This window comes from Lissotriton vulgaris, chromosome 7 (assembly GCF_964263255.1).
Source record: "Lissotriton vulgaris chromosome 7, aLisVul1.2, whole genome shotgun sequence".
NCBI lineage: Eukaryota > Metazoa > Chordata > Amphibia > Caudata > Salamandridae > Lissotriton > Lissotriton vulgaris.
In genome coordinates, this window is record NC_141695.1 from 1646644373 (window position 1) to 1646657425 (window position 13053).

The window sequence follows — 13053 nt, forward strand, 5'->3', positions numbered from 1 at the left end:
AGACTTCCAGGGTTATTAAATTATTCAATGTGGCCCAAGTCTTTCATAAAATGTTTCATATAGTTCAGCCACGGAATCTCCATGGCTCGATCTAACCTCATACCATCCTTTAAAATATTAAAAGTAGTTTTCGGAGAGGTCCAGATCCTATGCCATAACAGAACTGGTTCAACTTTTATTAAGTCTGAAATATATATCAATCCTAGTTCTGAATGGCATACGTAGGAGGGAGTACTATCTGGAACCGACAAAATACATTTTTAAAAAGCATTTTCCGCCTATTGTATGGATACAGTGTCACGGAAAAACCAGACGCCCGCACCACACATCGCTATACACAGTGTGCCCTACATATTTGCAGGAGCTCCGCAGGTGGTTTCTTGCCCAACTTCTTCTCAAAGTTGGCGAGGGCGCTGTTGCTTTCAAAAATAGCAACTTTCTAATATTTACAGCCTGATACCATGTCCCCTTGTTATCAAATAAAATCTCCGGATATGGGAATGTACTGGTCGATTCCACCTTATTATTACCAATATAAATCTACATTTGGAGCTGTTTTTACCACACTTCATTATGAACGTTTTTGCAATATTTACTCAAAGGCCAAGCTTCTCCATATACTCTGTGTAGCTAGTGAGTACCCTTTGGAGTCCTAGTTGTGTCCGGGCCATCAGGACTGCGTCGTCCGCGTACAGAAGGGCGGGTATGGGATGCTTATTTATTTGTGGCAGGTCCTGGCACTCCTCTAACAACACTGGTATAGAGTGTAAATAAAAATGGTGCCAAGACGCATCCCTGTCTAACCCCCCTCTCCACATCAAACAATGGGGTACATTCTCCCTTCACCCCGTAACGAACCCTTGCTTTCATATTGTTGTACAACTGCTATTGAAAATGGATCAATGCGTTTCCACCCCCATCTTAGCTAAAATCTCCCATAATTTACTATGTATCACACAGTCGAACGCAGCCGTAAGATCTACAAAAGCAAGATACAATCTACCTTGTTTAGCCTTCATATACTTCCCTAATAAAATACTAAGGCTCAAATCTTGTTCAACTGTACCCAAACCCTGGCGAAACCCATTATGTGCATCTGAGAGCACATGATTATTGTCTGCCTATTCTTGGAGCCGATTAAGTATTATCCGTCCCGCTATCTTCACTAGTGAACCTAGTAGAGATATTGGGCGATAACACGCTGGATTCTGCCTTTCAGCCTTTTTCAATATCGGCACCAGAATGGATTCTGACCACGTTTCAATGAATCCAGAACAACAGGCCGCTAAAACCTGTGTTAAAAGTGGACACCACAAAAGCAAACTTTATTTTAAAAGATCGACTGGGACGGAGTCAGGGCCAGGTGCCTCACCTCCCTTGCTCTCATTTATTGCACAGGTTACCTCTTCTAGGGAAAAAGAAAGATCAATAGGATGGTTAACGGTGGGCATTGGGCCCTGTATTATATGTTGGTCATTTATGATATTATTCTCCTTTCCTCATTTGTATACTTTGAAGAAAAAGCCCACTCATTGATGTTCATCGATGGCAATCTCTATAGTTAGTATATCTGTACTTTTAAGAAATGGGCCATTTACGGCTCGCCAAAATGCTGCGCTGTCCCTTTTCTGTGATGTGTCTGTGATGTAGCAATACCCACACCTCATCTTTTAATTCCTGATTACGGGCTGTTTGAGCTAGATTATATTCCCTTCTGCACATCCTTATCTCCTTGATATTCCTTTCTAGGTTATGAAAAGCATGTTTTAATTTTGTATAAGCTTTAGTACATTGCGAGTCAAACCATCCAGAATTACCTATTAGTGGTTTTTTTATTTTCCACCCACAGGACATTTTTCACTTTGCCTTTAATCTGTGCGTAGCACTGTAAAATGTTGGCATGGGTACTAGTGTCATCCAAACATGTTAAAATAAAGGAGTTATAACTTTTCTCCACGATTTTTCTGGTGGGCTCTGTTGGATCTATCTTCCCCCATTGTAAGGAGTAACCATTAGTTTTACCCACCGATATATTTTTGACCTTGGGTACTGCGTTAAACGGTATATTTCGCATTCTATTAGGACATGTTAGAGTTATACTCAGCGGGAAATGGTTACTTACAGCGATCTTATTAATTAAAAAATGTATGATCTTTGTAGCACATCGATTAGATAATATTACATAATCAATGGATGAATTCTTGCCACTCCCATTGAACGTCTGGCTAAAAGGGACTGGAGGGAAACATAGATTATTTACAAAACCTAAATCAAAAGAGAATAGAATCTCATTTAAGAGGTCACGAAATATTGAGCTGGGGAAATGAGAATATGCAGCATTATTCTCAAATTGCAGTCCACAATTTTTTCCTCCAGTTAACGGGCACAAGGCACAAACCAGTGTAAAAATCACCCTCCCCCCCCCCCAAACAATGAGCACTTCTCCTACATTTTCGCTCTGTAACTTATCCAAATCTCTAGTCAGTCTTTTTAAGACACCTGACATTTGTTCCCTCTGAACATTATTATAAATATGTATCAGAGATAAAAAATAATATTTGTTCACTTACATGGTCACAATTTGGTAATAGGTGTCAGATATCATCAAAACTATCTTATTGACATTCAACTAATTAGAAACGCAGGTACATATAACCCCCCTCAGCTCTTCCATGAGTAGCAGGAACAGCTAGTCTTATATGAATTAATATGCATTTCACCTGTCATCCACGTTTCCTGGAAGCATAAAATATAAACACGTTTCAATGAACTCTAACCTTACACAGTTTATCAGCTTCGAGCGAAGACCAGCAAAGCTCCAAAATAATACTGAAACATTCCCCTCTTGTACATTTGCAAGAGCAACTACATATGGTGTGGCTGCAGGTGGCAAGTCCAAACAGTCTGGAATGACTGGGGTTCTCATTCGAGTTGGATATTTGTGGCACTCATTGTAGATACATTAATTATACTTTCGTTTGTACAATTACCTGCCTGCCCCATTTTGGATAGATTAACATTAAGATGTTTGGGGGGGTAGAGAACTCGGGGGTTCTACTGTGGTCTTTGATTTTTTTTCATTGCATATTCTAAATCAACAAGGGAACCCAAAAAAGTCGACTAGGGACCTTGGGAGTCAATTATTTTAAACAACCGTGGCCCCCTGAGAAGGGAGATATGGAAGTAAATAATAAATATAGACTCAATCGTTGCTATATTAAGTGGACATGTCCAGCCGGACAGAGGTCTGATATTTACTTGTTAGGCAATGAAGATATTATTACATAACAATACATAAAGTGGGGCACAAGCCTGTGTCCTACTTAACCAATGAAGTACAACACAGGGGGGGAAAAGGACAACAGGGGGCTCAGGCAAAGCTATTAGGTGTGTTACACATGGGAAATAAAGTGTCAAAAGAGCAAATCGCATAATACACCTTTACAGCTTAGTGAACAAAAGTTTTTGGTGTATAAGGTGTTTTACAGTGTCAACGGCGTTTCGATCCAGCGAATGAATAAGCGGATCGCTGGTGGTCACGTTATTAGTTAGCATTGAGGAGTCTCGTTCGTTATCGGAATTACGTGACCCCCAGCGTAATTCCGATAACGAACGAGATTCTTCTACCATACTATTTTGCTTTTCTATGGCTCCAACTTCCCCAGTCAGATAGCTTAGTAGCGTTTGGCAAGATGACCCCTTTCTCGCCGGGCAGGGAAGGCGTAAATTATTTGTACTCTAATAAAAGAGAGAGGGACCCCACACCAAAGGGATAGGGTACCAGAACTGACTCTGTGTCAAAATAAATTCCCTTTGGGTTGTTTCAGGAAGAAAACACCAATTCTTACAGACCATTAAACAAATAACACTCACTCTTTTAGGACCTTTCAGTTGGAGCAATGCAAAATACAACAGAAACAATTCTATAAAAACAAAATGGATTCAATGTGACAATTTATTCTTATAAAAACCAAGTAAAAACAAGTATAACAATGTTTTTCTTTTCAAAAGAATTAGAATTTGGGAAAACAGACAATAAAGAACGGAACAAATCAGATACACATTCTAGAACTAAAACTAAAACCAGTTCCTAAAAGTAATTCCTAAAAGTAATAAGGGAGGTGCAAGATCAAGGTAAAGATTCTACGACAGTTAGAGTGATCCTTGTTCATTATATATTGCACTTCTCCCCTTAGATCAACGCGTTTCAACGGACATTAAAATACAGCCGCCTTCATCAGGAGTATGTTGGCTGTCTTCCCAAAGTTAATTTCTTATTCAAACACTCACAAAACTTTCTATGACGAATGTCATCCACACAGGCGTGAACGGCTACTACTTGAGGTATTATCGTAATTCTTTATAAGTCATATGTAAAGGTCATCCTCCTTGTAGTAAAAAGGCCTACGCTGTGGGTGAATCATCCGTAGAAGAAAGCGTATCAATATAAAAACATCCCTTGCTAAACAGCAACGTGGAGTCAGTAGTTTGGAGATTGTATATCCCAGAAATAAGGGTCGGAAATATAACATATACAAAACTGAAAGGTCCTAAAAGAGTGAGTGTTATTTGTTTAATGGTCTGTAAGAATTGGTGTTTTCTTCCTGAAACAACCCAAAGGGAATTTAGTTTGACATAGAATTTATTTTGACATAGAGTAAATTATTTGTAGCCTTTCTTTTTCCCATCCCCACCGCTTTGGGCAGTCCACAAAGAATCCCAAAAAAGTCGCCTCAGGTATCACAAAACCCTCCCCAAGGCCCCACTAATTATATGTGTTCTCCTCATGCCTATGTCCAGTTAAAAATGAAACAGATTCCTAAAACGCGATAGCATATAGATCGGATTTCTCTGTGTCCGTAATTACATATAAATTTATTACGCCAGTAAACAATCAATTCAATTTTGACATTTTTCCCCAGGTATCAGCACAAATACAACAAACAAGTGCAACAGAAAAACACAATACAGAAATATGTGGTTTTAGGAAGGAGCAAACAGAATATTACATAAACTTTTTACACAGTAGCTAAAAAAAATAAGAAAAACAAATTTTTTACAGAAGGAAACCAATTTTGTAGCACAAAGCATTGATCTGGGTTCACAAAAACACATTTAAACTGAGCCAGTGCAGTTAACTCCACCATCATACTTAGCTTATTTGCCTAATTTATAGCCATTTATAACAATTTCTATGAATCCTTCCATCTTATTAGGGGAGCCCAGATAGACCGTCCTAGCAACTTTAATTTATTCCCCTTCCTTTCAAAGATCGCTCGTTCCAGTGTATATATGGAGAGTAATCGCGCAAGCCATTGATAAAAGGTAGGGGGCAAAGGGTCAAGCCAAGCAGAGGCAATATTCATTCGTAGTACATACAGCCATAGCCACAAAAATAAATTGATAAGCCATTTTGTTTTGTTCTGTCGTGCCAACTCCCAATAAAACTAGATCAAAAGTTAGTGTAATTTTTAGCCTTAACGACCAATCAAAAAAGTCTGTGATAGATTCTAGTAAGCCCTGCAGGCGCGGCCAGGATGCAAACATATGCACGAGGTCTGCTGTCATCTCCCCACACTTAGGACAAATAATCCCCGATAACCCCACCCATTGTGCAAATCTCGCCGGAGTATAATATAAAGCAAACCCGGTTTTAAAATGTTGCGCCTGGAGCCCGGCAGAGCACAAAACCATCTGGTCTAGCTCTAAAGATTCTACAAGCGCCTCTGGCGCGGTCACCACACGATCCACCCATTTAATCTTATGCTTAGCTACATCGTCTTGCTTTAAGCCTATCAGTTCTACGTACAGTTGCCTGATAGTACCCGTTATACTGCCTCTCATGAAGTCTATAATTGTATTGCTACTAAACCCACTAAACCCCCCAGTCCTTTTACCAAAAAAGTTGAGCAACTGCAGGTATTTAAAAAAATTACCCCTTGCCAACCCAAACTCAAGCTGAAAATAGCTGAATTGACTAAATCCTTCATTCAATATTAGGTCCCAAGCCACCCAAACTCCCTTTATTGCCCATTCAGCCATGACCGTGTCTGAAAAGATTTCTGGAAAGGTGGGGTTTCTATAAAGCAAAGTATAATGGTTAAGTCTCCCCAAACCAACCTTTTTTTTAGAGTCCCCCAGATCTTAAAGGCAGGCAGAAGAGTCTTAAATGTTGTCCTCTTAAAGTAGCTGGGCTCCCTAAATTTCCAAAAACAATTCTCAGCTCCCTCAGTAACAACTTGTAAACATCAGGGAGCTCAGTTTTCCCATCCACATCCCTGGAACATGAACCAACCAGTATGTCCGTGTACTAGAAAGCAGCAGCCCAATAGTAGCTACGAAAATCAGGAACTGAAAACCCCCCTTTCTCCCGTGGCAAAGACATAAACCGAAGAGCCCTCCTAGTCTTCCCATGTGCCCAAATAAATCGATTAACAATACCTTCCAATGTAACAAACCAAGATTTTTGAAACTCCAACGGAATTGACCTAAACAAAAAGAGAATTTTTTGAAGGAACATCATCTTCACCGCGTTGCCATGTCCAACAAGAGATAGACGATGTTCTTAGCTACCAAATTCTCTAAATCAGATGTAATCCTAATACCCAAGTATACTGCTGAGTCAGTAACACGAGGATCTTCCATGCTAACAAGCCAATTATTTATAACTTGAGTTTTAGTTCTATTCAGTGCATACCCTGAATATGTGCCGAATTCTTGTGCTATTGACTCCACCACGGTCAGCGCCGTGAGCAGGTCAGCAGGGATTATGGCCACATCGTTGGCAACGGCTAATATTTTTAATTCAACACCCTGACATACAATTGGGAAAATTCCATTATTGGCCTTGAATAGCCGTATTAGGATACCCATATATACAGCGAATAGCAGGGGCGAAGATGGGCACCCCTGTCGAGTCCCCCGCTGGATATTAAAAGGCAGAGTATAAACACCATTCACCCTTAATCGAGCTGTGAGTGCTGAGTAAAGCACCTGGATGAATTAAATAAAACCCACCCCAACCCAAACCATCTCATCTCTTCCCACAGAAAATCCCAGGAGACCCTATTGAATGCTTTTTCAGCATCTAAGAGCAAAGCGGCCATAGGGTCCCCTGAAATCTCTGTTGCATCAAAGAGTGTTATCACCCGCCGTGCTTTCTGTGTGGTTCCCCGGCCCATTATGAACCTATGTTGGCAGGGCTGTATAGCTTTCTTTAATATATTATTTAGCCTCATGGCCATTGCTTTCGAGAAGATTTTACCGTCGCTATTCAGTAATACTATGGGGTGGTATGAGCCTGGCTTCCTGGGTGGCTTATCTTTCTTTAAGACAACTATAATATCCACTCTGGCCCAAGAATCAGGAGCAGGCCCTCCCTTGAGCCAACAGGATAATCTCAATCAGGTCTGGCCGATAATATCTTTAAGTATTTTGTAAAATTCTAGCGGATTCTGGTCGGGACCTGCTGCCTTTCCAGAGGGTGAGTCTTGCAGACCCCCGGTTATTCCTTCCTTCGTGAACACCCTTTTGAGTTTCTCCCTATCCGCTGAGTCAATTTTTTGTACAAATATTTTATCTAAGAATTTTCGTATATCCAGTGGCGCCACTAATAGTTCTCTACTATATAGGTGCTGGTAGAAAAGCCTAAAGGTCTCTTGAATCCCTAGCGGGCCTGTTATAACCTTCTTATCAATATCGTAAATTTCGGAGATTTCCCCAGCCGCCGTTTTTTGCCTTACTCTTACAGCCAGAGTGTGCCCCACCCGCTCGTTATATTCATGACAACGCTCTTTTTTTGCCAAATATATCTCTGCCGCTTTCGCAGCAAAATGATCACCAGCCTCAGCCTTGTTAATAGCTAGCTGAAATACTATGTCTTCTATCAGCCCTCCCGTACTAATAGCTGTGGCAAAAGCCTCTTCCAATTTATTTAATTTTTCTCTAATCTCCGCTTCCCGCTGTGACTCTTTCTTCTGGCGGCATAGACTATAACTAGTGGTTTCACCTCTCACCCCCGTTTTGAAAGCGTCCCAGACTATTCCCGCTTTCATACTCCCTCTATTAAAATCCCAGAATTCCTTAATCCAGCCCTTCATATATAAAACATAATCAGGATCATATAATAACCTCAGTTCAAAGGTCCATCCCCTAGTTTGCTTAGCCTCCCCCGGAAGATTAACTGTAAGAACTACCGGATTGTGGTCTGACATTATCCGAGGGTGCCTCTCAATACGAGAGTTAGAAATAAACTGGTGTGAAATAAAGAAATAAAGTACTACCTAGATCTGTAGATTTCAAATATGGCCAAACATCTGTCAGGCCATTATTACTAACTAAATGTGTTAAAGCAGCGCCATCCTTTCTTTTCTTCTAGGAATACATACTTCCTGGCATGCCTCACCGTATCCCCAAACCATTAATGTTAAAATCCCCACAAATAATCATAGGCATGGGCCACATGGCAAAATTAGAATCTAAGGCTTCTAGCATTTCCGGGTCGTCACATGTTAATCCGTAAAGAGAGCATGGTGTAAATTTAGAACCATTTATTAAGCATTCAATCACCACCCACCCACCCCATTGATCAGCAGTCTTTCTTAAAACCGTTATATCGTTCCTCCGAGTCAGGATTGCCACCCAACTAGTACAAGAGCCCTGAGTCGTATGCACCAAAAGTTTGAATCCTAGCTGTACCAATATGCAAGCTCTATTATCTTCTATATGTGTCTCTTGAACACAAAGAAAATCTGCTTGTAAAGACTTAAGCCAAATTGCCACCTTATTCCTAATCACCATTGCTCAAAAATCCTTCGATAGCTAGACAAAGGCCGTTTACCTCCAAATGCGCTGCTCCTTCAAAAACCTACAGAAGTCGTACTAACTCGTATTGTGCTGAACCCAAACCCCCCCCCCCCCCAAGGAACCAACTCAACAACCCACCCCCTACACCCCTTACAGGCAGCTAGGTCAGTCATGACCTAGGTATGGCAGCTGAACTTCCGTCTCCTGCAGCACCAACCTTCCCCCCTCAAGTGTCCCTCATACCTAACCCTGGGCAAAGCACTACGATACGGTCGCGTAGTTTGCGAAGTTTGCGCTACTTCGCACTACGCGAACGTCACATAGCACAGTGCAAACATGCGTAGTGTAGCGTAGCGTAGTGCTGCGGTCATTTTTTGCTTGCTCGCTGTCCTCAATGTCAAATTGGCGACCACGAGCAAGAAAAATGACATCCCGGCTAGACTTTTTCCTCGTTTGCAATCAGCAACATCAAGTTGCTCATCACGAGCGTGGAAAAGAAACCTCCTGGCGAGATTCTCAACGTAGGGAGGTCAGGTTTCTCATTGCGAGTGGTCGCGTATGCTCGCGACCGCTCGCGATGAGAAACTACCAGTCAGCGTTGAGAAAGCTGCTACTCAAGTAAAAATCTACTCAAGGGGAAGAAAACTACTGCTCGCACTGTGCAAGATTCTGTTTTCAATGACTGCACAATGCCGGATCCTTGTACGCACTGTGCAATCATTGAAAATGGCATCTTGCATAGTGCGAACAGGGTGCTACGCGGTTCGTAGTGCTTCGCGTAGCTTGCATAGTGCGAAGCGCCCTTCGCATAGCGCTACTTCGCGAACTAAGCCCAGCCCTACACATACCACATACTAGCTAGCCTTGGTGGACTAATCCTGGTCATTGCTCAACCTGATGAAAACCCCAACCCCGACATTTCAGCAACATAAGAAACCAAAAAATTGTGCTTCATAATAGATTTTCCATCACACCGTGCCCCTACAGAACAATGATAAGAAACCATGGCAGCTAGCAAACTTATACTTCATAACAAATTTCAATCGCACAGAAGGCATTAATCATCCCCAGTGCCCTCCCCGCTGCAATATTAGCTAAGGCCCTTTGCCCCCGCATTTCTTTTAGCTCCGCAAGGAATTCCTGGGCTTTTACCTCAGAAAAAAACATTCTAACCCTCCCTCTATGAATAACCTTGAGCTGTGCTGTAAAAAGCAAGAAAGCTTCGCAGCCCACCCCCTGAAATGGGGATATCATCTGCCATAGTCTCCATCTCCGCCCGACCGTTGTGTGGCAAAAGTCCGGCCGAGCGAAGAAGGCGTGCCCCTCAAATGTTCGCTTTGAGTCAGGTCTGGCCCGGTCTGTTATAGCCTGCCTTAACAAAAAATTGCCACAAAGATCAGGATGGCTCTCGGCCGCTTCCCTTGGTTTTTCATCTGGGTTCTCCTGAACATTGGGAAGTGATGAGCCCGCTCTACTTCCATCTCCCAGTTCCAGTGGGTAAGGTCCAGGAAAGTGACCTTCAGCAGATTCACAACAAAGGCCACCTTGATGTTGTCCCCCTCCACATTTTCCTCCACGCCACGCAACCGAACGGTGTTACGGCGCTGCCGATTTTCAAACTCCTCGAGCTTCCAGCATACATCTAGTGATTGTTTTTTCTTGTAGAGCTTTAAATGATTGTAGTTTCTCAACCTCCTCCTCCACAGCAGCAGTCCGTTCTTCCACGTGGGTAACTCGGTCAGCCATGTCAGTACATAATTTGTTCGTTTTAAGGATGGCCCCCTGCAGTTTCTTAGTGGCAAGTAGCGATCACTTATTTTCCTGTCTCGCCTCCCCCTGCATCTGCTTAAGAGTCACATACAGTAGCTCCAATGTCGGAGAGGGAGGCCTATTCCCGGAGTTGTTGATTCCCCCTACACCACTCTGAGTCGGGCCCACTACCGGTGCAAGCTGTCAGCATGGAAGCAGAATAGTCCCATTCGAGCTTCCTAGTGGTTGAGTCTGAAGAACTCGCTTTGGGCCTGTCCCGCCGCTTAGAAATCATAGATCGGCTGCAATGCATCTTCTGTGTGGCCGACGATTCCCCCCTGAGGCGGACTCTTGTGATGATTCCAGCTCACTAATCTCTGACGTTTCAGAATCATCATTCAGTGAAAATAATTTGTCTCCTTCCGGAGACAGCAAGGGTGTGCCCGCCCAAGAAGCTATAGCTCCATGATTATTCTGATCTTCTGAAGAAGAGCAAATGTTGCCACCGTCGCTCTCCAGCATATCTGGTGATGCCTGGGCTTGCGCTGATGTATTAAGCTGACTTAAGATTGAATGAGAATCTGTGCTCTCAGTGACTGTATCTGGGCTAGGCCCGCTAACAGGGACATTACGGCTTTTATCCTTACTGTCATTTAGAGTCTTATGCCCCCTGTTATATTAGCAGTAGGTGTAGTACCCGAGGTCAGAGAATTTGCCACTTCCAAATCTTCTCTTGAAGGTGTCCTCGATGGAAGCTCACCCGCTATGTTTGCATTCATAGGTCCTGCACCACTCAGTTCCAAACCATCAGCTAAATTTTCTACTGCTTGAAGTTTAGACTGAGGCTGGGGGAGGAACTACCAAGGGAACTACCTAGCCCAGAATCCACCTGGGAGGCCATTTGAAAGTCATTGCCCTGTATACAAAGAACCGGATCATCCGCCATAAGAAGTGAGCTATCCATGTTTTCAGGCGCTACAGGAGCCAAAGCAGGGGAGCCAGCAAGGAGGTCACCAATACTTGTGGGTATTGACGCTGTTAGCCCAAACGCCTCCAAGACCGAAGGCTGCCACATAGTACCTTCCGTGGTAGCAGTGGCCACTGCGCGTAGCCTTGTACCACCCGTCACACCAACATCCTGCAATTTGCTGTCCTCGCCTTTCTTTTTAGGTCCACATCGCCGCATTTGTCCGGTGTCTGCTCCCATATCCCGCATGCCCTCCCTCGGAATTCCTCTAGTCTCCTTGACGGTTTCCTTGGCTGCATCCTTAGTGTCCTTAGCATTCTTTGCGTTGTTTGCGCCGATTGGATCTTTCAGAATTTAGTTGTTTTTGGAGCCATCCTGAACCGAAACAGAAATGACCTCTGCTGGAGAAATGCAGAGAGCCGTAAAGGGTTGCCGGAATCTGTAACAGCTGCAAAACGCTGCGCGGAGCACCATAGGAGCAGCCGCGGGAACCGAGTCAGACGCCTCTGTCCCCTCGAAAGTCAGCAGCGTCGGGAACCAGCCGAGTATGAGAAGCCTCACGGTTAGTCCACCAAATCAAATCCCTTATGGTTAGCTATTCATTTTCAGAGGGTTTCCACAGTGGGAGAGGAAGTTCAGCGCTGCCCTGCCTGAAGTCAGTCAGTGGCCATCTTGCCTAAAAACAATCAGTTCCCTATAGGTCATTGATGATGTGATCAACCATGGTATTTGTCCCATATAGTCACTAAGTCCGAACATACACTTACCCAAAACCAAGAGAAATGGCCCAGCCCAGGCTCCTTTGGGCTAATACGGGCCCGTCTTTGCCCGGTCTTCGCCGCAGTCTGCGTCCCGCACAGCGGGGATCCTCGGGCTGTTTTATGGCGCTCCTGCACCCGTCGTGTCTCGTGGCTCCTCCTCTCGGGTCTGGGACCGGCAAGGGACCAGGTCTAAAGAGCAGAGTGCTGTGCAAGTCAGTTCAAACTAGGGCTTCCGCCTTGCAGGACACCTCGGGCTGCTTTAAGGCTCTCCTGCGCCCGTCGGGTCTCGTGCCTCCTCCTCTCGGGACCGGGACCGGCAAGGGACCAGGTCTAAAGTACAGAGTGCTGTGCAAGTCGGTTCGAACAAGCATGCACGCAGGGCACCAATGTATCAGGACACACATGCGTGCAGGCACAGCATGAGTGGTGATCTTTGGATGTCAGATATTTCAGTTTGTTTAAAACAAAATGATAAAATAAGTATTGGTAAACCAGCAGGCATACTGCACATTCATGTACGGCCATCTTGGGATAGTTTCTGTAATTAAAATCATGCTTTCCAGGAGGGAAGCCTTTGTGTATGTATGGTGGCACACAAGTGTGCATCTTCGATTATTTTTATTACACTTCATTATTCATTTACTGTCCCAGGTTGACTGCCGACCGCTTCCGAAAGATAAATTATAAAACAATTGTGAATGATATATTATGAAAATATAGAGCAGTGCCTGGCCCAGCAGCAGTGTGAAGCTACTGGGACCTTGCAGAAAA

At 43.6% G+C, this 13053-nt stretch overlaps 1 protein-coding gene across 2 annotated transcripts in view; it reads right to left on the reverse strand.

The window, feature by feature from the left end:
* Nucleotides 1–13053, reverse strand: part of PTGIS (prostaglandin I2 synthase) — an 844398-nt gene that overhangs the window by 768777 nt on the left and 62568 nt on the right. The window contains exon 1 of one of the 2 annotated variants that reach the window (XM_086932628.1): nt 12289–12591. The exons of the other annotated variant lie outside the window; for it this stretch is intronic. The gene's annotated coding sequence lies outside the window, so the exon portion shown is untranslated. Of the gene's footprint in view, nt 1–12288; nt 12592–13053 lie in introns of those variants that run through there. 2 annotated transcript variants of the gene reach the window in all.